At 44.9% G+C, this 27,013-nt stretch overlaps 1 pseudogene; it reads right to left on the bottom strand.

Annotated features, from left to right (window-relative positions):
- Positions 1-9,001: 9,001 nt before the first annotated feature.
- Positions 9,002-12,120, bottom strand: LOC148515033 (SPOC domain-containing protein 1-like; annotated as a pseudogene).
- Between the last annotated feature and the right edge of the window lie 14,893 nt (positions 12,121-27,013).

Below are 27,013 nucleotides of genomic sequence, written 5' to 3'. Positions count from 1 at the left end.
CAAGGGTAAGGCAAGTAAAAACAATGGATTTTTTTATGTCTCTCACCAAAGAAAAGTAGATTATGGTCCCGTGGACAATGACTAATCACCTCTTTCCTTGATGGAATATCGGAGACTTGTCATAACTAATTTATTTTGTATTTTAAATTGTGACAAAAATATTTTTTTGCTTAACACCAACTTTCTTTTCTATCATTGCAAACTGGGATGTCTTGCTTCTCCCTTAGCTGGCCACATTCATAGTGGTACTGGCAAACTGGGTGAAAATCAAGTATAATCCAGCCTTATTTGATTCCATCATTATAGTGCATGTTTGTAATGCTGTGTAGTTACACACTTGTTGATATATTAAAATGAACTATATATTGCGAGTGCATTGGTGTGTATGCCTGATATGTCTGTCAGCAGGGAGGGCAACAGAAGTCTTGGGGCCCGGTACACTTATACCTCTGGGGCCCCCAAACCCCCCCTTCCTAATGCCCCCTCCTCCAAACACACATGCCTGGTCCATACACACACAAACAATTATAACAGAAATGCATGCACAAACACACACACACACATATATATATATATATATATATATATATATATATATATATATTAGGGGTGAGCGGGTTCGGATTTCTGAAATCCGAACCCCCCCGAGCCCCCCGATCCGAGTCCGATCCGAGTCAGGCTCGACTTTTCCCGCCTGACTCGGATCTGACATCGAGGCAAAACGTCATCATCCCGCCTTCCGAGTCTCGCGGGTTTTGGATCCTATATAAGGTACCCGCGTCGGCGCCATTTTCTCACTCGGCTGTGGACAGTGAAGAGGGAGGGTGGGAGTTAGTGCTGTGTAGTGTAGTGTAGTGTAGTGCTGCTGTTGTCCACTACTTCAAAGTCCATAGGGGCTGGCTGTGTTGTGCTGTGCTGCTGTTGTTAATAGGGGCTGTGTCCACTACTTCAAAGTCCATAGGGGCTGGCTGGACTGTGTTGTGCAGTCAGTTCTCCATAGGGGCTGTGTCCACTCCAAAGTCCTGTGCAGTGTCCCAGTCCTAAAGGGGTGCTGTAGTGTTGTCCAGGGGGTGCTCTGTCCATCAGGGGTGCTCCCCCCAAGTGCTAAAAAAATAATATATTTTCTGTGTTTGTGAATTGTGTGCGCAGTAGCCGCACGTGCATCAACAAAGTAGTGCCAAGCGTGCGCCTGTGTCATAAGTAAAGGGCCGGCTGGCTTGACCGTTAAAGGGTGCTGTAACCCCCGAAAGTACACTCCAGTCCAAACCAAAAAAAAATTATTTTCTGTGTTTGTGAATTGTGTGCGCAGTAGCCGCACGTGCATCAACAAAGTAGTGCCAAGCGTGCGCCTGTGTCATAAGTAAAGGGCCGGCTGGCTTGACCGTTAAGGGTGCTGTAACCCCCGAAAGTACACTCCAGTCCAAACCAAAAAAAAAATTATTTTCTGTGTTTGTGAATTGTGTGCACAGTAGCCGCACGTGCATCAACAAAGTAGTGCCAAGCGTGCGCCTGTGTCATAAGTAAAGGGCCGGCTGGCTTGATCGTTAAGGGTGCTGTAACCCCCGAAAGTACACTCCAGTCCAAACCAAAAAAAAAATTATTTTCTGTGTTTGTGAATTGTGTGCGCAGTAGCCGCACGTGCATCAACAAAGTAGTGCCAAACGTGCGCCTGTGTCATAAGTAAAGGGCCGGCTGGCTTGACCGTTAAGGGTGCTGTAACCCCCGAAAGTACACTCCAGTCCAAACCAAAAAAAAAATTATTTTCTGTGTTTGTGAATTGTGTGCGCAGTAGCCGCACGTGCATCAACAAAGTAGTGCCAAACGTGCGCCTGTGTCATAAGTAAAGGGCCGGCTGGCTTGACCGTTAAGGGTGCTGTAACCCCCGAAAGTACACTCCAGTCCAAACCCAAAAAAAAATTATTTTCTGTGTTTGTGAATTGTGTGCGCAGTAGCCGCACGTGCATCAACAAAGTAGTGCCAAGCGTGCGCCTGTGTCATAAGTAAAGGGCCGGCTGGCTTGACCGTTAAGGGTGCTGTAACCCCCGAAAGTACACTCCAGTCCAAACCAAAAAAAAATTATTTTCTGTGTTTGTGAATTGTGTGCGCAGTAGCCGCACGTGCATCAACAAAGTAGTGCCAAGAGTGCGCCTGTGTCATAAGTAAAGGGCCGGCTGGCTTGACCGTTAAAGGGTGCTGTAACCCACAAAGTACACTCCAGTCCAAACCAAAAAAAAAATTATTTTCTGTGTTTAGCCGCACGTATATATCAAATCGATATAACATAAATGGAGGACCAAACTTTCTCCGATAAAAATAAAATAGAGAAAGATCAAGAACCACTTCCTCCTAGTGCTGAAGCTGCTGCCACTAGTCATGACATAGACGATAACATGCCATCAACGTCGTCTGCCAAGGCCGATGCCCAATGTCATAGTAGAGGGCACATACAATCCCAAATGGCAAAGTTCAGGAAAATGACCTTGAAAAAGACATTTAAATCAGCTGAAGAGAAACGTAAACTTGCCAATATGCCATTTACGACACGGAGTGGCAAGGAACGGCTAAGGTCGATCCCTAGTATGTTCATGACTAGTGGTTCAGCTTCACATGACGATGGAAGCACTCCTCCCACTAAAAAAATCAAAAGAGTTAAGCTGGCAAAAGCACAGCGAAGAACTGTGCTTTCTAAGAAGATATCACAAATCCCCAAGGAGAGTCCAAGTGTGGTGGTGGTTGCGATGCCTGACCTTCCCAGCACTGGACGGGAAGAGGTGGCTCTTTCCACCATTTGCACGCCCCCTGCAAGTGCTGAAAGGAGCACCCACAGTCCACTTGCTGATATGCAAATTGAAGATGTCACTGTTGAAGTACAACAGGATGAGGATACTGGTGTAGCTGGCGCTGAGGAGGAAGTTGGCGAGGAGGATTCTGATGGTGATGTGGTTTGTTTAAATCAGGCTCCGGGGGAGACAGTTGTTGTCCGTGGGATGAAAAAGCCCATCACGGTCATGCCTGGGCAGAAGACCAAACATTCCACCTCTTTGGTCTGGCAATATTTCTATCCAAATCCGGACAACAACTGTCTTGCCATATGTACCATATGTAAAGGTGAAATAAGTAGGGGTAGGGACGTCAACCACCTAGGAACATCCTCCCTTATACGGCACCTGCAGCGCGTTCATAAAAAGTTACTGTCAAGTTCAGAAACTTTGGCTCAGACCGTAAGCAGTCCAGGGACACCTAAATCCCGTTGTCCTGTTGTATCCAAGCGCCTGCAAACCACACCGTCAACTCCCTCCTCGTCAATTTCCTCCTTAGTCAGGATCGGAAGTAGTCCTGCAGGCCATATCACTGGCATGACTGACTCTCCTATCCGGGATTCCTCCGGAGGATCCTGCATTGCTACGCCTACTGCTGCCGCTGCTGCTGTTGCTGCTGCTGCTGGGAGTCGTTCATCATCCCAGAGAGGAAGTAGGAACACCACTACTTTTACTAAACAATTGACCCTCCAACAGTCCTTAGCGAGGAGGATGAAGTACGACAGCAGTCATCCTGAAGCAAAACGTATAACTGAGGCCTTGACTGCTATGTTGGTGTTAGACGTGCGTCCGGTATCTGCCATTAGTGCAGTGGGATTTAGACAATTGATGGAGGTAGTGTGTCCCCGGTTCCAAATCCCGTCTAGATTCCACTTCACTAGGCAGGCGATACCGAGACTGTACAGAAACGTCAGAAAAAGTGTCCTCAGTGTCCTGAAAAATGCCGTTGTACACAATGTCCACTTAACCACGGACATGTGGACAAGTGGAACAGGGCAGACTAAGGACTATATGACTGTGACAGCCCACTGGGTAGATGTATCACCTTACGCAGCAACAGCAGCAGCGTCACCAGTAGCAGCATCTCAGAAACGCCAGCTCGTTACAAGGCAGGCTACGCTGTGTATCACCGGTTTCAGTAAGAGGCACACCGCCGACAACCTCTTAGAGAAACTGAGGGAAATCATCGCCCAGTGGCTTACCCCACTTAGACTCTCCTGGGGATTTGTGATATCTGACAACGCCACCAATATTGTGCGGGCATTACATCTGGGCAAATTCCAGCACGTCCCATGTTTTGCTCACACAATAAACTTGGTGGTGCAGAATTTTCTGAAAAGTGACAGGGGCGTGCAGGAGACGCTTTGGGTGGCCCGAAAAATTTCTGGCCACTTTCGCCATTCAGCGACTGCGTGCCGAAGACTGGAGCGCCAGCAAACACTCTTGAACCTGCCCCGCCATCACCTGAAGCAAGAGGTTGTGACGCGGTGGAACTCAACCCTCTATATGCTTCAGAGGATGGAGGAGCAGCAAAAGGCCATACAAGCCTATACATCCACCTATGACATAGGCAAAGGAGGGGGTATGCACCTGACTCAAGCGCAGTGGAGAATGATTTCCGTGTTGTGCAAGGTTCTTCAGCCCTTCGAACTTGCCACACGTGAAGTCAGTTCAGACACTGCCAGCTTGAGTCAGGTCATTCCCCTCATCAGGCTTTTGCAGAAGCAGCTGGAGAAAGTGAAGGAGGAGCTAAGACGGAGCGATTCCGCTCGGCATGTGGGACTTGTGGATGAAGCCCTTCATTCGCTTTGCCAGGATTCCAGGGTGGTCAATCTGTTGAAATCAGACCACTACATTTTGGCCACCGTGCTCGATCCTAGGTTTAAAGCCTATGTGGTGTCTCTCTTTCCGGCCGACACAAGCCTGCAGAGGTGCAAAGACCTGCTGGTGAACACACTGTCAGCTGAAGCGGAACGTGACACGTCAACGGCTCCTTCTTCATTTTCTCCCGCAACTGGGGCTGCCAGGAAAAAACTTAGGTATCCTAAGCAACCCGCTGGCGGTGATGCAGGGCAGGCAGGACCAAGTTTGGACATCTGGTCCGGACTGAAGGACCTGGCAACAATTTCTGACATGTCTACTGTCACTGCATATGATACTGTCACCATTGACAGAATGGTGGAGGATTACATCGGTGACAGCATCCAAGTAGGCATGTCAGACAGTCCATACCTGTACTGGCAGGAAAAAGAGGCAATTTGGAGGCCCCTGTACAAACTGGCTCTATTTTACCTGAGTTGCCCCCCCTCCAGTGTGTACTCCGAAAGAGTGTTTAGTGCAGCCGGGAACCTTGTCAGCGAAAGGCGTAGGAGGTTGCTTCCACAGAATGTGGAGAAGATGATGTTCATCAAAATGAATTATCAGCTCTTCCAGGGAGACCAGCCTCCAGAACGTACAGAGGGACCTGTGGTGGTGGATTCAAGTGGGGACGAGTTAATACTTTGTGAGGATGAGGATGTACACACTGAAGAGGGTGAGGAATCGGTGGATGAGGAGGATGAGGATGACATCTTGCCTCCGTAGAGCCAGTTTGTGCAGGGACACATTAATTGCCAGCTTGTTTTGTGGGGGCCCAAACGAACCAATCATTTCAGCCACAGTTGTGTGGCAGACCCTGGCGCTGAAATGATTGATTTGTTAAAGTGTGCATGTCCTGTTTATACAACATAAGGGTGGGTGGGAGGGCCCAAGGACAATTCCATCTTGCACCTCTTTTTTTCTTTGCATTATGTACAGTTTGGGGCCTAGTTTTTCAAACTGCCATCCTGTCTGCCACTGCAGTGTCACTCCTAGATGGGTCACGTGTTTGTGCCGCCCACTCGTGTCGCTTAGCATAGTCATCCAGCTACCTCGGTGCAACCTTTTGGACATAAAAACACTATTGTGAGGTGTGAGGTGTTCAGAATAGACTGGAAATGAGTGGAAATTAAGGTTATTGAGGTTAATAATAGCATAGGAGCAGAAAAACCTACAAATTCTGTGATTTTAGCTGTTTTTATGCTTTTTTTCAAAAAAATACAGATCCAAAACACAAAACCCAGAACCCAAAACACGGAAGGGTGGTTTTGGCAAAACCAATCCAGATCCAAAACACGAAGAAAGATCCAGATCCAAAACCAAAACACAAAACACGAAAAGTGGCCGGTGCACACCCCTAATATATATATATATATATATATAGTACCAGTATATATATATATATATATATATATATATATATATATATATATATATACTAGGGATGTGCAGGCTCGGATAGGTTCGAGTTTGCACGCCGAGTTCGGATTTTTCCCTCCAAAAAAACGGAACTCAGAAAGAGGCAAAACGTCATCAGTCCAGGAATGATGATGTTTGTCCATGCAAGATGACGTTTTGCCTCTTTCTGAGTTCTGTTTTTTTGGAGGGAAAAATCCGAACTCAGCGTGCAAACTCAAACCTATCTGAGCCTGCACATCCCTAATATATACATATATATATATATATATATAGTACCAGTCAAAAGTTCGGACACACCTTCTCATTCAATGGTTTTTGTTTATTTAAATTATTTTCAACATAGTAGATTAATACTGAAGACATCAAAACTATGAAAGAACACATATGGAAATATGTTGTAAACAAAAATGTGTTAAAAAAAACAAAATATGTTTTATACTTTCGATTCCTCAAAGTAGCTCCCTTTTGCTTGGATGACAGCTTTGGACACTCTCAATCCTTGGCATTCTCTCAATCAGCTTCATGAGGTTGTCTCCTGGAATGGTTTTGAAGAACAGTCTTGAAGGAGTAAACAGGAGAAGCCCGGGGAGGAGAAGCAGGTGGGAGGTGTTGGGGGTGGGGGCGGACGAATTGCGTCATTAAGAATTGCATCATTAGGTCATGCCCCCTACTTGCGGACCCGCCGGTCCGCAAGAATATTCTCCTTATTCTGCCCATTTCACAAGGAAGTGGGCAGAATGCGGGATAATGCCTACCCTTCCACAGGGTGCAGGGGGTTACCCAAAAAATCGTGAGCCTTCCGTGACTTGGCAGAGGCACATTTGATGAGGGATGGGGCAGAGGCACAAATAGGAAGGGCACATTGTGCAGAAGCACTATGTCAGGTAGTGGGTAGTTGTGTGGAAGGGGATGTAGTTAGGACACTGAAATCCTGGCATGGGACTAATGATAGGTGTCTAAATGCCAACGCCTATCATTAGCCCCACGCCAAAATCCAGACGCCCGGCATACCAATCGTATGTAAGCCGGACATCGGGAGCGGATAGCCGCGGGAGTGAGGGTTAGATTTAGGGTCTCCCGGGGGGGACTTAGGGTTAGGCACCCCCCCGGGAGGGTTAGGCTAGGGGAAGGGGGGGTTAGGGGAAGGGGGGGTTAGGGTCAGGCACCCCCGGGAGGTTAGGGTTAGGCACTCCCCTGGGAGGGTTAGGTTTAGGGTGCGGGGAGGGGGGGTTAGTTTTATGCACCCTGGGGGGAGGTTAGCGTTAGGCACTAGGCGGGAGATTAGGGTTAGGCACCCCTTAGGGAGGGTTAGGGTCAAGGAGGGAGAAGGGAGGGTTAGGGTGGTTACTTACCTTAGTCGGGATCTTCATCTGCCGGGCTCTGGCATCGGGATTTGATCCGCCGGTCATCCATACCGATTCCGTGTGGAAGTCCCATGTCAATTTGTAGGGAGCTGTGTAGAAGCACCGATGTTAGGTAAAGGGGAGCTGTGTAGAAGCACCATGTCAGCCAGGTAGTGGCACTATGTAGAGTCTCAATACAATAAGAGATCTCCAGTTACCGTTGGGCACAGGGCTGAATAGGAACATAACATTTAGAAGCTCCCCTATATATCGCTAGTAAGGGTAAGCCCTGAGTGGCTATCTGGCAAGGTGCCTGCAGTGCTGCTGATTCCGGCAGCAAACTGCTTCTTTCTCACAGGCAGACATATACCTGTAAGAAGCAGTTTGCAGGCAGTCATCTGTGTGGTGCGGGTCCACCTCTGAGCCAAGGCCCAGTACATTAGTACCAGCTGTACCCCCCCTGTTGGTTACTCTGGTCTGATGTACAGTATGGGGCATTTATGATGAAGCAAGTTATTGTGTACCTGGACAAACCATAATGCAATGAAAGGGGTGCATGCTTTTTTTTTTGCATGTGGAGTAAATACTGGCTGCTTTTGCATATAGGTCCTGATTCAGAGATGGACGTGCGATCGCAGCTGCGATTTCATACAGAACACAGCTGTGAAAATATGCTAATGCCTGCAAAGCTCACCCGAGCATAGGGATGCCCACTGTTGCCTTTTCATCTGCATATGACGCCGTTTACAAGCATAAATATGGGTAACAATGACTCACGTCTAGCAGCCATCTTGCCCTTGTGGCAGATCTGAGAGCTCTCATGCTGCAAATGCAATTGCAATGGCTAATTTATAAACACCCATGAAATGCCGCTCAAACAAGCTTGTGTTTTTATGACACCCCCTTCCCCGTTACCACCACCAAAAGCTGACTACCTGTCACTTACTTCACAAGTGGATCCTCTGTGCGAACAGAATCACAAAGCAATCGTGGCGTGGCATTTTTTTTGTGTGGCGTGTTAGCCACAACTATCAATGGCATAGCTGCGCAGGGGTGCTGTGCTGCTGTCTGTCAAGGGGCTGCTGGCCCAAAAATAAATAAAGCATTTTTTTGTGTGCGTGTTAGCCACACCTGGCTGTCACTGTCATTGGTGTAGCTGCGCAGGGGTGCTGTGCTGTTGTCTGTCAAGGGCTGCTGCCCAAAAATAAAAAATATTTTTTTTTTAGTGTGCATGTTAGCCACACCTGGCTGTCAATGTCATCGGTGTAGCTGCGCAGGGGTGCTGTGCTGCTGTCTGTCAAGGGCTGCCGCCCAAAAAATAAATAATTTTTATTGTGTACGTGTTAGCCACACCTGGCTGTCACTGTCATCGTGGTAGGTGCGCAGGGGTGCTGTGCTGGGGCTGCTGCCCCCCAAAAAATAATGTTATAAAGATATGTGCTCTAAAAAACTAAAGCCTATATTTACAAACCTTTATAGAGTGGACATCCTAAATTCTAAAACTGTTCTATTCAAAAACGTAAACAAAAGCAAAGATTATAAGTCTAGTGTGTTATTATGATGTTAGAATGTAGAAGGCCAAAAATTGGGTGGACCACACATGGCTGATTGATCAACTATGGCTACTGGATTAGTGTCATAAGGAAGAGGAGGCTGCAAGCTGGGTGTCATGTTATGAGTTGGCCATATGGGGTATGTTGCTGTTGAGGGATCAGGTTGGTTATCAGTGGACACATTATTATAGTTGTTGTTATTCTGGGTTGCCATTTCCGGAAGGGTGTTTACCAACACACAGATACTACCTTTCAGCTCTGGCATAGACACTACCTGAGGAAAAGAGCTCTGCTCCCTGGAGGGAAGCCAATTAGGTGGGAGCCCCTGTTCCAACATCTGCAGATCTTCTCTCTCCACATCATCTATTATAGATGATTTTTTTTTTCTATCAGGGACATCTAGATCCTCTTTCTGTACCCTGCTCACCCTTTTTGGACAGGAAGTCCAGGATGGATTGTTTGGAAGCAGAAGGCCTAGCAACAGATGGGGATGGTCATTATCAAGACCTGGTCCCCCCAGTAGGTGTAGTCTGGGAGGTAGTGGTTGGCATGCAGGCAGCGGAATAACAAAGGCCTCCATGTTGTCTGTGCTCACTATTCCGTGTTTCAGTTTGCGATTCAGGTAGGAATAAAGTCGGCTACAGAACACAGAATCACTGGATGTCTTAGTGCATTTAGGCCAGATATGATCCGTGAATTCACAGACAGATTCCGGGCAGATGAATCCTTTGCTTGTGATAATCTTTGGTAATTTCTGGCAAAGGTGGGTGTTATAGCCAGACACTTTGAAGGCTGTAACTTTGAACTACTTTATAGAAAACATGTGAATGAAACCTTTCCACACTGCAGAACATGATGGAGAAATCCCTTGAAGTTCAGCACCTAGAGCATTTTTTTTCATGTTCTCTGAGGCCTCTCCTGACTGTGAAGAAAGATTCTACACACTATAGTCTTCCATTGTGACTTTTAATGGTGATTTCAATGTTGTCTACTGGCTGAGATCCATCTCATCTGAGGGTTGGGTTTTCCCCATGCAAATGAGAGTATTCAAATCCAGAAGGTGACTTTTATGTTTAGCCGTGGTGTCAGTCTCTCTTTTGGCAAAATTTGCACAATCTTGGGGGCACCGTGATGAATCAGACAGATCCTCCAGGGTAAACATCTGATCTGGTGTTGTATCTATTTCTATTAAACCTTTGTTTGTGAGTTTAGTCATCTGCTGCTTGTGGTGGAGCTCTTTTTCTGCTTTCTCAATGGTCTCCAGATACAACGTAAAACTTACACCTTAAACTGAAATGTTGCATTTAATGCTCTGCTCCGCTTGTTCACATATCTAAGTAATATGGTTAAGTGGACAGTGGGAACAACGGCAATTTGAAGGCCACTAACTAACTCTGTTTTTTTTAATGTCCCTGTACAGGGTGTGAAATTCCTTTACAGAAAGTCAATTGTTTATTTATTTTTGGAAAGCACACTTCCTGGTCCCCTTCCGGGATGAAAAAAATCCTCTTCCAGCAAGCAGGCATGGCGCTTAAGAAAGAATTCCCAAAAGAGACACAACGTAAGACTTACACCTTAAATATGAAATGTTGAATTTAATGCTCTGTTCCACTTGTTCACATATCTGATATGGTTAAGTGGACAGTGGGAACAACAACAGTTTGAACTAAGGCCAGTAAAACTAACTCTGTTTTCTTTAATGTCCCTGTACAGGTTGAGAAATGCCTTTACTTCCACTAATCCAAAGGGTTATTTAAATCAATTGTTATTGGAAACACTCTTCCTGGTCCCCTTCTGGGATGAAAATCCACTCTTAGCCACAGAAGCAGGTGCTGGATTCTCAAGAAAGACACAACATAAGGTCTAAATCAGGGGTAGCCAACCTCAGTCCTCGAGAGCCACCAACAGTTCATGTTTTCCAGACCACCTAGCTGGGGCACTGGTGTATTCATTACTCATCAATACATTTGGAAAGATCCACAGATGGAGTTAGTTATTACAGTTATTACTCTGTGAGGAGACCTGAAAAACATGCATTGTTGGTAGCTCTCAGGGTTGGCTACCCCTGCCTTAAATCATATGCTTGAGGCCACTAACTAACTGTTTTTTTAATGTCCCTGTACAGGTTGGGAAATGCCTTCGCAGAAGGTTTGCAAAGGATTATTTAAGTCAATTGTTTATTTGTTTTTGGAAAGCACTCTTCCTGGTGCCTTCTGGGATGAGAAAATCAACTCCCAGCAGTAGCAGCAGCAGCCATGCTCAAGGATTATTCTGTGGCAAGGACTGATGTGAATGTATAAATTTTTTTTGTAAATGCCTCCTCCCATCCCCTTCTCCCTCATAAATTTTCTTCGGAATCAAAAAATTAAATTAAATTTGCTACCAATCAACACTTCCTGTCCCTGCCCTGCCTTCAACTACATACATACTCCAACTCTCTCAGGCCTCTCTTGAATAATAAAAGTGTTTCCTGATGTGCCATGTTTGAAGTTGAACTGCCAAGTGTTTGTGCCGCTCACTGCTGCCGCTTAGCTTAGTCAGCCAGCTAGCTTGGTGTACATTTTGGGCCTAAACTGAATGAAAACAATATAGTGAGCTGTGAGGTGGTCAAAATTGACTGGAAACGAGTGGAAATAAATGTTATTGAGGTCAATAATACCGTAGGAACAAAAAAGGGCCATTTTATGTGATTTTAGCTGTTTTTATGATTTTTTTAAGAAAAAATCCAGATCCAAACCAAAAACAAAAAACAAAACATGGAGGTGAGGTTTTGGCAAAACCAATCCAGATCCAAAACCAGGGGAGATCCAGATCCAAAAGCAAAACATGGGGGTCAGTGCACATCTCTACACTAAAATAACGGTTTTAAGGACATTTTCCTTAATTACTGTTATTTAGTATTCATTAACAGGATATCTCCTGGTTAAGTCCGCCTGCATTAATTTCCCCACTCCTCATACAGTAGTACATTAGTAAGGGGATGTAGAAATTAGGCTATTTATCAAATTCCGAAAATTATGTATTTTCGGAATTTGATGGTGTTACTATACGCCACTCTTACGTACAGCGGGTTACATTTACCTGCTTCCAGCTGGGCAGGTCCTCCGGCTCGTTCCACCACTCCATCATCCCTTCTCGCGGCAGAACACAGTAAAGTTTAAAACTTACTGTTTTTTCCTCTTCAGACGGGAGGTCGGGGTCCGCGGCTGCAGCAGCTAGGTAGGTGGGGGACAGGGAGGTGAGCGGAGGGGAGGAGGGGGGGGGGTAGTTTTGGGACACACAGAATTACCGCAGCTGGAGGCACTGCTGCTCATGCACCGATTTAGTGAATGTAACGGCACATGCGCAGCACTGATTACAGCTGAGGTAAGGTAGAGTAGATAGGGAAAAGTATCTATTTTCTGAAAAGCTGTCATCGCAAAAATGACAGCTTTTCGGAATAGATACTGATGGAGAGGAGGAATGATGAATTCCTCCGGTAATTAGGTAGAACTGCATGCGAGTTCTAAACCTAATTACTTACATCGATTTTTTTTAGTTATGATGAATAGGCCCCATAGTGTGATATCACTCTTATGGCCTGATTCAGCAAGGATCGCACCTGCGATTGTGCACGCAATCGGCCTATTGTTGCCTTCTGCGCATGCGTATGCATCGCAGTGCACGAACCGGCCACTGCGATCGGGACTGCAGTGACTACGTATACCCATTGCAGAGTGATTGACAGGAAGTGCAGTTTGTGGGTGGTGATGGGGGGTGGTCGGTAAAATGCAGGCGTGCCTGGGCGTTTAAAAGCCGTTGCAGGGGCGTGCATAAATTTGTCACTGCAATGCTGTACGCAGCCTGAGGACTCATAGCGTGCAAAGAAGTTATCAATTTCTGAGTAAGGTCAGAGTTTGTGCAAGAGTGCGTGAGGCTGAGATGGTACCGATGGTTTTGCAGTCTTGCTAAGTATTACGGATGTGTGTAAGGTAAAATTGGTGTCCTTATGTAGTGCTCTGACGGCATAGCTATTGTAATGGATTAGCATACTATCGCAGTGAGACTGTGTACGTAATCGCTATTGTAATCGCAGTTGTGATCCTTACTGAATCAAGCCGTAGGCCCCTATTTACTACAATCTTCATTTCAAATGCGGATTGTAGTGTGATAATTTCACCTAAATTCGCATTGCGAAGTTAGGAATTAACAGAAGAATGTATTAACATTCTCAAGCAGGGACAGAGGTTAGCGTTAGCAGTACTTACCTACTGGTGTCAGGATCTGACTGTTGGGCTACAGTTGTCGGTATTCTGACCAGTGGCATCCCGACCGCCGGGATCCCATACCCAGCCTATACTGTCAGCCCCATTCCAATAACATTCAGAAGAGTCACTAGGCTCCTTTATTACATATATGGTGTTTTTTTTATTTTTTATATTGCTGTGCTTTTTAATCCTCATTTCTTAACAGAATAAATTGCTTGTAAACAATTTTTATATCCTAGTCCGCAAGTCCTTTATTAGCAATTCTTAATTCTTTAGCAATGTGATGGAGGAGAAGATGGTGCTGGCGTATGAGGGAACTGGATGATGGAGGAGAGGATGGGTTGGAATGTGCGGGAAGGAGGATGATGATGTTGGATAGCATGTGGCCAGGCTGTGAGGATAGGAGGATAATATAGTAACCTGTGGCGAGTGAAGCGGAGCAAGCCACCATGCACGAAGCGTGGTGGAGAGGGAGCGAGCTTGCGAGGTTACAAATTTCTAAAGTAACAGCGCTTTAAGGGCTTGGAACCGCAGTTCCGCCCTCACTCCACATCACGTACAGGTACATTAACTAAAGGGGACCCTATACACAACCCTGGTGTGACAGGGGGCTGGAGAGAAAGGTGGATAGTGTGAGAGGAGGCTGGTGTGACAGGGAGCTGGTGTGACAGGGGGCTGAAGAGACAGTGGGCTGGAGTGACAGGGGGCTGATGTGAGAGGGGGCTGGAGTGACAATGGGGCTGGAGTGACAATGGGGCTGGTATGATATGGGGCAGGAGGATGGAGTGACAGGGCAGGAGAGTTTCAAATAGACCACCTCCTGAGCTGCGAGTTTGGCAGATACATACACAGATCAGTGTGATTTGTGTATGTTTCTGCATGTATATGTAATATAAAGTGTTTTTATGTTTTTTTTTTAAAAAGTATAACCAGCCACAGACTTGCCAGCCAGTCCTGATTCCTAAAATTATGGGGAACAAAATGAATAGGGTTCCACCATAATTTTAGAATCAGCACCAGGCAGCAGGGCTAGACCTGGTTTTAAAACTAGGTTGAAAAAGAATGGCGTGAGTTTCCACCTATGTTTAAAACTAGCTCCAGACCCTTTCTAGTGGAGGACTGATGCCACAGCCAGGGGAGCCCTTTCACTGGGCCCTCAGCCGCAGCATCAGCCCTGACCACTAGTCAGCTAAGGCCAGGGATCCCTGTGGAGTTGGGGACCCCTTCCAATAAGGTTGGACTCCCTCTCCAGGGCACCCCTGGCCTAGGCTGATAGCCTGGGGCTATCCCTGCCACCCCTAGGCGGTGGGTGGCGGGTTGATAGTGTAGGTGTAGTGTTAAAAATGTAATTAACAACATTGTCTTTACAGTAGAACTGCAGGTCCCAGAAAGTCTCCCCCGCATGCTGGTATTTGGAGAACCACAAGTACCAGCATGCGGAACATTAAGGGCTCAATGGTACATGTAGTTCACCTGTGAAGAATTGTGTGAAAAAACACACACACCGTGAAAATAAAGATTTATTGCTTACATACATACACACACATGCTTACTTGCTCCCAGATGTTCACGTCTCCTTCTCAACGTAAAGTATCCAATGGTTGTACCTGTAAAAAAAGATTGAATACTCACCTTTTGTCCCATGATGTTCTTCACAGTATTCCAAAGAGGGCCCCGGAGACACTGTAACAAGACGCTACAGCATATTGTTACAGTATCACTAATGAAAGCTCCGTGCTTGAGCTATCATTAGTGGTGGGGTGCCAGCCAATCAGCGGCGGCTTCCATTAGTGGTCGCTCATTGGCTGGGACCCACGTGGAGGAGCCGCTCATTGGCTAAGCCCACGTGGGTCCCAGCCAATGAGCGGGCATTAATGGAAGCCGCCGCTGATTGGCTGGCGCTCCAGCACTAATGATAGCTCAAGCCCGGAGCTGTCATTAGCGATACTGTAACAATATGCTGTAGCGTCTTGTTACAGTGTCTCCGAGGCCCTTTTTGGAATACTGCGGAGAACATTGTGGGACAAAAGGTGAGTATTGGATCTTTTTTTTCATTTTGTTACAGGTGAACTACAGGTACCAGTGGCCCCTTAATGCACTGCATGCTGGTACTTGTGGTTCTCCAAGTGCCAGCATGTGGGGGAGGCTTGCTGTAAAGACAATGTTTTTAATTACATTTTTAACACTACACCTACACTATCAACCCACCACCCACCGCCCAGGGGTGGCGGGGATAGCCCCGGGCTATCAGCCTAGGCTAGGGGTGCCCTGGAGAGGGGGTCCCCTTTATTGGAGGGGTCCGGTACTCCCCAGGGATCCCTGGCCTGGGCTGACTAGCGGTCAGGGCCAATGCTGTGGCTGGGGGACCTGGTGAAAGGGCACACATGGCTGTGGCATCAGCCCCCCGCTAGAAAGGGTCCAGTGCTGGTTTTAATTTTAGGGGTACCCCTACACAAATTTTTTACCCCTATAATTAAAACCAGAACTGGCCCTGTAGCCTGGTGCTGGTACCTACTTTACGGTGGAACCCTACTCGTTTTGTTCCCCGTAATTTTAGGTACCAGGACAGGCCGACAAGTCCGGGGCTGGTTAAGATTTAGGGGGGGACCTTATGTCATTTTTTTTATTATTATTATTTTTCCCGTTTTTTACAGGTCTTAACACACAAGCAGCTTACACATATCTCACTGATATGTGCAGGCTGCTTGCTCGGGTGAGTTTGGAAGAGAGATAACACTGCAATCTCGGGTGAGTAATCTCACCTAAACTCTCCTTAAACTCATCTCTAAACTCTCCTCTAAACTCGCAATTTGGAAGAAAAAACTCGATCTGCTTCACCAACGAAAAACTCACTTTCAGCTACAGTCAGGTGCATAAATATTGGGACATTGACAAAATGTTCATATTTTGGCCTCTATTCACCACCACAATGGCTTTGAAATGAAACAAACAAGATGTGCTTTAACTGCAGACTTTCAGATTTAATTTGAGGGTAATTACATCCAAATCAGGTGAACGGTGTAGGAATTACAACGGTTTCTATATGTGCCTCCCACTTTTTAAGGGGCCAAAAGTAATGGGACTATCAACTCAAAAACTATTTCATGGACAGGTGTGGGCTATTCCCTCGTTATTTCATTATCAATTAAGCAGGTAAAAGGTCTGGAGTTGATTCTAGGTGTGACATTTGCATTTGGAATCAGTTGCTGTCGACTTGTTTGTTTCATTTCAAAGCCATTGTGGTGGTGAATAGAGGCCAAAATATGAAAATTCTGTCAATGTCCCAATATTTATGTACCTGACTGTAAATTCACTTCTTTAGTAAATTTGCGAGTTTGATAAGGGAAAACTCACCCGAGTTTTGGTGAAGCAAAACTAAAAAACTCGACCAAACTCAAAATCTTAGTAAATTTACCCCTTGGGGGGAGGGGCGCTGTAGCACGCACATGCTTCGGGCTCCCTGGCCACACACTACACCTCTGCTCTGAGCAATGGTCATATTGGCTAATGATTAATTTCACAAGGTTATGTGAATGAAAAGACCCATGGATTCAAAGTCTTAGAGATTGACAGTAGAATTCAGGATGATGCTAAATCTCAATGACTGACAAATCATATTTCTTTCACAAGTTGCAGGAAGCATTATTACAGCTAAGAAAACTGTACTGTGTACTATTACTGCCAGTGGCACTACTTGCATCTATAAATGCTGAGTTTGTGCTCCAGAACATTTTATCTATAGACAATATAAAATGGCAAGGCTGACCTTGCTGGCACACAGTTTTCATTTATGCCTAGTGCAGTGTTTTCATTTTGCTTTACAGAGTGTTTATCTAAGCTATTTTAGCTATGGCATGTTTTTTTATACGTATAAATCAATGATGCACGTAAGTAGATACAGCTGGAAAAATTCTTGTCAAGTATAGAGTCTAGTTAGAGCAGAAATAAATGCCCAGGACCCCAATCCTTATCACAATATTTATAATAAAACTGCAGTAACTAGAGGGGACAAATATACAGTCATTTCTCTGATTTATCTTTAGTGACTAGTAACAACCTGGTATGATATGGCAGAAAGGGCATGATGCTATGGCTCTTGTCACATACATTAGTGCCCCAGAGTATAATGGGAGTGGATGAGGTGACTGCCTGGGGCACATGACAATGTAGGTGACTGGGTACGGCACCATCTGCTCTGAGGTCACACCAATACCACCAATTTCTTTTTAAATCTGTATTTTCCCTTAATTTTTTTTTTGTTTTGAGCTGATTGGTTGGGACTTTATCTCCGTTCACTTTGTCTCCATCCAAGGCTTATTAAATTGACTCCAATGTACCAACCAATCAACTCCTAACTGTCATTTTTCAAATACAACCTGTAATTGACAGTAAAGCTGTGTACACATGGTACGATCTGCACAACCAACGATATTGCTGAACGATTTCCCTTGAACTTTCTGTAGTGCAGGACAAACGATATTGGGTGTACACACTGACAGATATCTATGATAGATATCTTTCTGTGAAGTCATCCTGCCACATCTCTTAACATGCAAATCGTGATGAAATCGTCCAAGTTGGCCTGCATGTACAGACGTCCATAGATATTGTTATCGTCCATTCAGGAACGCGCATCATTGGTCGTTCGCTGCATAAAAATGAACGATATGAACGATTTATCATTGAACTATATCGTTATCGTTCATAAAAATCGTACCGTGTGTACTCACCAATAGAAGCTGATTGGTTGGTACTTTATCTCTCCCCACTGTAGCTCTCTCCAAGGTTTGATAAATCTCCTCCAATGTGATTTTTTATGCTGAACATACACTGTCAGATCAAGCCTATAGCCTATAAGCCCTCAGATATTGTGGCCATACACTGTGAGATATTGGCCATGCTATCTGTGTTCCTCCTCTGTGAAGGAAGAAGGGAAATGTCAGGCGGTCAGCCAGGGGCAGCATACACTGCCCAATGTGGCTGACTTTCAGCTCATAAATTATCGCATCTATTGGACTTTCTGGATTGATTCAGCATGTCAACAACTTTGGCTCCCTGGCCTATAAACAACAGCTGCTGCAAAATACTGCTAGAGGAAACATGATTAGCTTTTGTTTCTGGTGTGCAAATAGGGTAGTTTCAGATATGTTTGTTCCCAGTCTAGATCTTCAACTACAATACCAAATTCCCAGAGTGCTTTACGGCAAGACGCCAAGTGCCTGGCAAACCCAAAATTACAGCTGCAGTCCTGGTGGAGTTTGCTCAAGAATATTATTCCACATCGGCTTTCCAGCTATGGAACAATATTGGTTTGCAGGAGCTTGACTTCTGTTACTTTTGTACTGCTAGATAATAAGCTTTATTGAATTCACAAAATGACTGCTGCTATTGTCCATCACTTCATGTTAAACATACAGAAAGAATAATGTTTGCCATGCTGTGGAGTAGGCAGCATCTGCTCATTGTCTATTGAGACTGCAATGGTATCAAAGAGATTCACAATTATGAAGGATCTCATGCATTCCCAACACAATGACTGTGTGAATCATCGGTGACCTGAGGCAATATAATCACTGCGATCTCAGCAATAATGTGTTTTTAGCCATTAAAGAGAAACTGTCTTGAGGCTTCAGGGGCTAACTCTTCAAAGAAGGCATCTCTCTAAAGGACAACCTTTTATAAACATCACAATTTAGATTTATTCTAAAGATTCTGAAAGCAAAGCCTGATATTACACTATTTTGTCTCCATGGAATCTAATTGCATTTTTACATATTGATCAGCTAGTTCATATGAAAAAAATAAGCAGAAAGAGGAGATTAAATACTATTCGAAAACCATGAGGTTGAGGATCAAAAATATTTGTTACTGGGTAATGCAAACTAGCCTAACCAATTATTTTAAAATGCATCACAGTAACATTTGGCTAAATACAGTGAATGTGTTTACACAAATATTTCATTCTAGAATGTTTGGATCCCCGGTAACTAATTCTCAAACCCTTTCATGTTACAACCAAATTGAGATTTATGATGGCATACAGCCTTTGGTGCCTCAGTCCCACATTATGCACCAGCCACATATCAGACGCTTTTTCGGGGACATTGCAGTGCATATGGAGATTTTATCCTCTTCCAAGAGCCATAAAACAGAAGTATTTTAGCATTTTCTACTAAAGATGGGGAGAGGGTCCGGGGGTGGTATGTGAATTACCTGACTAGACTTGGCGGACACAGGTAAAGCACTTTACTTCTCCCTTGGTAATGCCAACTGTAATAGGGTGACAGCAGTGACCATTAAGTTGGAAGATAAAGAAACGCTTATTGTTCAGTGAACATCTGAAAGAGTTAACTTAATGTAAACAACCTATGAAATGTAAAATAATAATTTCTAAATTAATTAATAATAAAATAGAAAGAAACAACAAGATGAAGTATTAATATTATTCTATACTTTAGAAATAACAGTCCACTCTGGACAAGCACATTCTAACCATTAGATGGACAGACTGGTACAGACCATTCTGGCCTACTGCATATGAGTGCTGATTCTGTTGATACATCCTAATGTAGCAGAGATGGCTTTTATTGCACCATTAACAACACAGTCATTGAGAAATATTGATCTTAAATATAAATGACTTCATTTAGAATAATTGGCTGAAGTACAATTTAAATCCTCTTAGGAAACATCATGTTCCTCGATACTGTATCTGCTGATAGGTCTAGATTTTTGCCAAAGTGAATGGGTTTGCAATATGAGGTGGTGGCATCTACATTGGGTGGTGTAGGGACTATGCATGTAAGGTATACAAGGAGCATTCTGGAGCGATTTGATTTTGAGTACAAACACAAGGTTTGTGGAGCAAGATTTTTCAAATGGGATAAAGGTGTGAAGAAGGCACATTTTTATTGTCTTTTGCCCCTATACTTATCAGATCTTGTACCTATACTTTACTTGTTATCTCACTATACTTATCGTGTCTGGCCCTATATATATATATATATATATATATATATATATATATATCAACTCTGCAAATAGGCCGCACTCAGAGACTTGTAATCCAGTGAAAACAATGGTGTTTATTTTCAAATGAACACCATTGTTTTCACTGGATTACAAGTCTCCGAGTGCCGCCTATTTGCAGAGTTGATCTATGTTGGGGGTGCTGTCCTCCTTGGGAAGGCACCGGAGCGAGTTACCCCGTGGTGGGTCCAGAGTGCCGGGTTATACAGAGTATATATTAGGGGTGTGCACCGGCCACTTTTCGTGTTTTGTGTTTTGGTTTTGGATCTGGATCTTTCTTCGTGTTTTGGATCTGGATTGGTTTTGCCAAAACCACCCTTGCGTGTTTTGGGTTCTGGGTTTTGTGTTTTGGATCTGTATTTTTTTGAAAAAAAGCATAAAAACAGCTAAAATCACAGAATTTGTAGGTTTTTCTGCTCCTATGCTATTATTAACCTCAATAACCTTAATTTCCACTCATTTCCAGTCTATTCTGAATACCTCACACCTCACAATAGTGTTTTTATGTCCAAAAGGTTGCACCGAGGTAGCTGGATGACTATGCTAAGCGACACAAGTGGGCGGCACAAACACGTGACCCATCTAGGCGTGAAACTGCAGTGGCAGACAGGATGGCATTGAAAAACTAGGCCCCAAACTGTACATAATGCAAAGAAAAAAAAGAGGTGCAAGATGGAATTGTCCTTGGGCCCTCCCGCCCACCCTTATGTTGTATAAACAGGACATGCACACTTTAACAAACCAATCATTTCAGCGCCAGGGTCTGCCACACAACTGTGGCTGAAATGATTGGTTTGTTTGGGCCCCCACAAAACAAGCTGGCAATTTATCTGTCCCTGCACAAACTGGCTCTACGGAGGCAAGATGTCATCCTCATCCTCCTCATCCACCGATTCCTCACCCTCTTCAGTGTGTACATCCTCATCCTCACAGAGTATTAATTCGTCCCTGCTGGAACCACAGGTCCCTCTGTACGTTCTGGAGGCTGGTCTCCCTGGAAGAGTTGATAATTCATTTTATGAACATCATCTTCTCCACATTTTGTGGAAGCAACCTCCTACGCCTTTCGCTGACAAGGTTCCCGGCTGCACTAAACACTCTTTCGGAGTACACACTGGAGGGGGGGCAACTCAGGTAAAATAGAGCCAGTTTGTACAGGGACCTCCAAATTGCTTCTTTTTCCTGCCAGTACAGGTACGGTACATGTAGTCTGACATGCCTACTTGGATGCTGTCACTGATGTAATCCTTTAACAGACAGACGCACGCTTGTCGCTGCTGCTTTGAGGATTCAAGTGCGGCTACAGCCCACACAATTCACAAAGACAGAAAAAAAAAAAGAATATTTTTATTGTTTGTGGAGCACACTTTGAGGGTTACACCACCCTTTAACAGACAGACGCACGCTTGTCGCTGCTGCTTTGAGGATGCAAGTGGGCTACAGCCCACACAATTCACAAAGACAGAAAAAAGAAGAAGAATATTTTAATTGTTTGTGTAGAACACTTTGAGGTGTCACCACCCTTTAACAGACAGACGCACACTTGTCGCTGCTGCTTTAAGGATGCAGGTGCGGCTACAGCCCACACATTTCACAAAGACCGAAAAAAAAAGAACAATATTTTAATTGTTTGTGTAGAACACTTTGAGGTGTCACCACCCTTTAACAGACAGACGCACGCTTGTCGCTGCTGCTTTAAGGATGCAGGTGCGGCTACAGCCCACACAATTCACATAGAAAAAAAAAGAACAATATTTTAATTGTTTGTGTAGCACACTTTGAGGGTGTCACCACCCTTTAACAGACAGACGCACGCTTGTCGCTGCTGCTTTGAGGATGCAAGTGTGGCTACATCGCACACAAGTCACAAACACATAAAAAAAATAGTTTTTTATTTTTTGGAACACTTTGAGGGTGTCACCACCCTTTAACAGACAGACGCACGCTTGTTGCTGCTGCTTTAAGGATGCAGGTGCGGCTACAGCCCACACATTTCACAAAGACCGAAAAAAAAAGAACAATATTTTAATTGTTTGTGTAGAATACTTTGAGGGTGTCACCACCCTTTAACAGACAGACGCACGCTTGTCGCTGCTGCTTTAAGGATGCAGGTGCGGCTACAGCCCACACAATTCACATAGACAGAAAAAAGAAGAATATTTTTATTGTTTGTGTAGCACACTTTGAGGGTGTCACCACCCTTTAACAGACAGACGCACGCTTGTCGCTGCTGCTTTAAGGATGCAGGTGCGGCTACATCGCACACAAGTCACAAACACATTAAAAAAATAGTTTTTTATTTTTTGGAGCACTTTGAGAGTTACACCACCCTTTAACAGACAGACGCACGCTTGTCGCTGCTGCTTTAAGGATGCAGGTGCGGCTACAGCCCACACATTTCACAAAGACCGAAAAAAAAAGAACAATATTTTAATTGTTTGTGTAGAACACTTTGAGGGTGTCACCACCCTTTAACAGACAGACGCACGCTTGTCGCTGCTGCTTTAAGGATGCAGGTGCGGCTACAGCCCACACATTTCACAAAGACCAAAAAAAAAAGAACAATATTTTAATTGTTTGTGTAGCACACTTTGAGGGTGTCACCACCCTTTAACAGACAGACGCACGCTTGTCGCTGCTGCTTTGAGGATGCAAGTGTGGCTACATCGCACACAAGTCACAAACACATTAAAAAAATAGTTTTTTATTTTTTGGAACACTTTGAGAGTTACACCACCCTTTAACAGACAGACGCACGCTTGTCGCTGCTGCTTTAAGGATGCAGGTGCGGCTACAGCCCACACATTTCACAAAGACCGAAAAAAAAAAGAACAATATTTTAATTGGTTGTGTAGAACACTTTGAGGGTGTCACCACCCTTTAACAGACAGACGCACACTTGTCGCTGCTGCTTTAAGGATGCAGGTGCGGCTACAGCCCACACATTTCACAAAGACCAAAAAAAAAAGAACAATATTTTAATTGTTTGTGTAGCACACTTTGAGGGTGTCACCACCCTTTAACAGACAGACGCACGCTTGTCGCTGCTGCTTTGAGGATGCAAGTGTGGCTACATCGCACACAAGTCACAAACACATTAAAAAAATAGTTTTTTATTTTTTGGAACACTTTGAGAGTTACACCACCCTTTAACAGACAGACGCACGCTTGTCGCTGCTGCTTTAAGGATGCAGGTGCGGCTACAGCCCACACATTTCACAAAGACCGAAAAAAAAGAACAATATTTTAATTGTTTGTGTAGAACACTTTGAGGGTGTCACCACCCTTTAACAGACAGACGCACGCTTGTCGCTGCTGCTTTAAGGATGCAGGTGCGGCTACAGCCCACACATTTCACAAAGACCAAAAAAAAAAGAACAAATATTTTAATTGTTTGTGTAGCACACTTTGAGGGTGTCACCACCCTTTAACAGACAGACGCACGCTTGTCGCTGCTGCTTTAAGGATACAGGTGCGGCTACAGCCCACACAATTCACATAGACAGAAAAAAAAAGAACAATATTTTAATTGTTTGTGTAGCACACTTTGAGGGTGTCACCACCCTTTAACAGACAGACGCACGCTTGTCGCTGCTGCTTTAAGGATGCAGGTGCGGCTACAGCCCACACATTTCACAAAGACCAAAAAAAAAAGAACAATATTTTAATTGTTTGTGTAGCACACTTTGAGGGTGTCACCACCCTTTAACAGACAGACGCAAGCTTGTCGCTGCTGCTTTAAGGATGCAGGTGCGGCTACAGCCCACACAATTCACAAAGACAAAAAAAAAAGAACAATATTTTAATTGTTTGTGTAGCACACTTTGAGGGTGTCACCACCCTTTAACAGACAGACGCACGCTTGTCGCTGCTGCTTTGAGGATGCAGGTGGAATCTAGATGGGATTTGGAACCGAGGACACACTACCTCCATCAATTGTCTAAATCCCACTGCACTAATGTCGGATACCGGACGCACGTCTAACACCAACATAGCAGTCAAGGACTCAGTTATACGTTTTGCTTCAGGATGACTGCTGTCGTACTTCATCCTCATCGCTAGGGACTGTTGGAGGGTCAATTGTTTAGTAAAAGTAGTGATGTTCCTACTTCCTCTCTGGGATGATGAACAACTCCCAGCAGCAGCAACAGCACTAGGAGGAAGTGGTTCTTGATCTTTCCCTATTTTATTTTTATCGGAGAAAGTTTGGTCCTCCATTTATGTTATATTGATATATATACGTGTGGCTAAAGCGCACACAAACACAGAAAATATTATTTTATTTTTGCTGGAGAGTAGTGCACTTTGTGGGTTACACCACCCTTTAAGAAATGAGCCAGCCGGCTCTTTACTTATGGGACACAGGCGCACGCTTGGCGCTGCTCCTTTGTTGATGCACGTGCAGCCACAGTGTACACAATTCACAAACACAGAAAATATTTTTTTTTTTGGTTTGGTCTGGAGTGTACTTTCGGGGGTTACAGCACCCTTAACGGTCAAGCCAGCCGGCCCTTTACTTATGACACAGGCGCACGCTTGGCACTACTTTGTTGATGCACGTGCGGCTTCTGCGCACACAATTCACAAACACAGAAAATAATTTTTTTTTTGGTTTGGACTGGAGTGTACTTTCGGGGGTTACAGCACCCTTAACGGTCAAGCCAGCCGGCCCTTTACTTGACACAGGCGCACGCTTGGCACTACTTTGTTGATGCACGTGCGGCTACTGCGCACTCAATTCACAAACACAGAAAATATATTATTTTTCGGTTTGGACTGGAGTGTACTTTGGGGGTTACAGCACCCTTTAACGGTCAAGCCAGCCGGCCCTTTACTTATGACACAGGCGCACGCTTGGCACTACTTTGTTGATGCACGTGCGGCTACTGCGCACACAATTCACAAACACAGAAAATAATTTTTTTTTTGGTTTGGACTGGAGTGTACTTTCGGGGGTTACAGCACCCTTTAACGGTCAAGCCAGCCGGCCCTTTACTTATGACACAGGCGCACGCTTGGCACTACTTTGTTGATGCACGTGCGGCTACTGCGCACACAATTCACAAACACAGAAAATAAATTTTTTTTTGGTTTGGACTGGAGTGTACTTTGGGGGTTACAGCACCCTTTAACGGTCAAGCCAGTTGGCCCTTTACTTATGACACAGGCGCACGCTTGGCACTACTTTGTTGATGCACATGCGGCTACTGCGCACACAATTCACAAACACAGAAAATAATTTTTTTTTTGGTTTGGACTGGAGTGTACTTTGGGGGTTACAGCACCCTTTAACGGTCAAGCCAGCCGGCCCTTTACTTATGACACAGGCGCACGCTTGGCACTACTTTGTTGATGCACGTGCGGCTACTGCGCACACAATTCACAAACACAGAAAATAATTTTTTTTTTGGTTTGGACTGGAGTGTACTTTCGGGGGTTACAGCACCCTTAACGGTCAAGCCAGCCGGCCCTTTACTTATGACACAGGCGCACGCTTGGCACTACCTTGTTGATGCACGTGCGGCTTCTGCGCACACAATTCACAAACACAGAAAATAATTTTTTTTTTGGTTTGGACTGGAGTGTACTTTCGGGGGTTACAGCACCCTTAACGGTCAAGCCAGCCGGCCCTTTACTTGACACAGGCGCACGCTTGGCACTACTTTGTTGATGCACGTGCGGCTACTGCGCACACAATTCACAAACACAGAAAATATATTATTTTTCGGTTTGGACTGGAGTGTACTTTGGGGGTTACAGCACCCTTTAACGGTCAAGCCAGCCGGCCCTTTACTTATGACACAGGCGCACGCTTGGCACTACTTTGTTGATGCACGTGCGGCTACTGCGCACACAATTCACAAACACAGAAAATAATTTTTTTTTTGGTTTGGACTGGAGTGTACTTTCGGGGGTTACAGCACCCTTTAACGGTCAAGCCAGCCGGCCCTTTACTTATGACACAGGCGCACGCTTGGCACTACTTTGTTGATGCACGTGCGGCTACTGCGCACACAATTCACAAACACAGAAAATAATTTTTTTTTTGGTTTGGACTGGAGTGTACTTTCGGGGGTTACAGCACCCTTAACGGTCAAGCCAGCCGGCCCTTTACTTATGACACAGGCGCACGCTTGGCACTACTTTGTTGATGCACGTGCGGCTACTGCGCACACAATTCACAAACACAGAAAATAATTTTTTTTTTGGTTTGGACTGGAGTGTACTTTCGGGGGTTACAGCACCCTTTAACGGTCAAGCCAGCCGGCCCTTTACTTATGACACAGGCGCACGCTTGGCACTACTTTGTTGATGCACGTGCGGCTACTGCGCACACAATTCACAAACACAGAAAATAATTTTTTTTTTGGTTTGGACTGGAGTGTACTTTCGGGGGTTACAGCACCCTTAACGGTCAAGCCAGCCGGCCCTTTACTTATGACACAGGCGCACGCTTGGCACTACTTTGTTGATGCACGTGCGGCTACTGCGCACACAATTCACAAACACAGAAAATAATTTTTTTTTTGGTTTGGACTGGAGTGTACTTTCGGGGGTTACAGCACCCTTAACGGTCAAGCCAGCCGGCCCTTTACTTATGACACAGGCGCACGCTTGGCACTACTTTGTTGATGCACGTGCGGCTACTGCGCACACAATTCACAAACACAGAAAATAATTTTTTTTTGGTTTGGACTGGAGTGTACTTTCGGGGGTTACAGCACCCTTTAACGGTCAAGCCAGCC

Source organism: Taudactylus pleione, unplaced genomic scaffold (genome assembly GCF_031769625.1).
Source record: "Taudactylus pleione unplaced genomic scaffold, aTauple2 ptg000256l, whole genome shotgun sequence".
Taxonomy (NCBI): Eukaryota; Metazoa; Chordata; class Amphibia; order Anura; family Myobatrachidae; genus Taudactylus; species Taudactylus pleione.
Note: the sequence above shows the minus strand (reverse complement) of the source record. Positions and strands in the feature narration are given on the sequence as shown.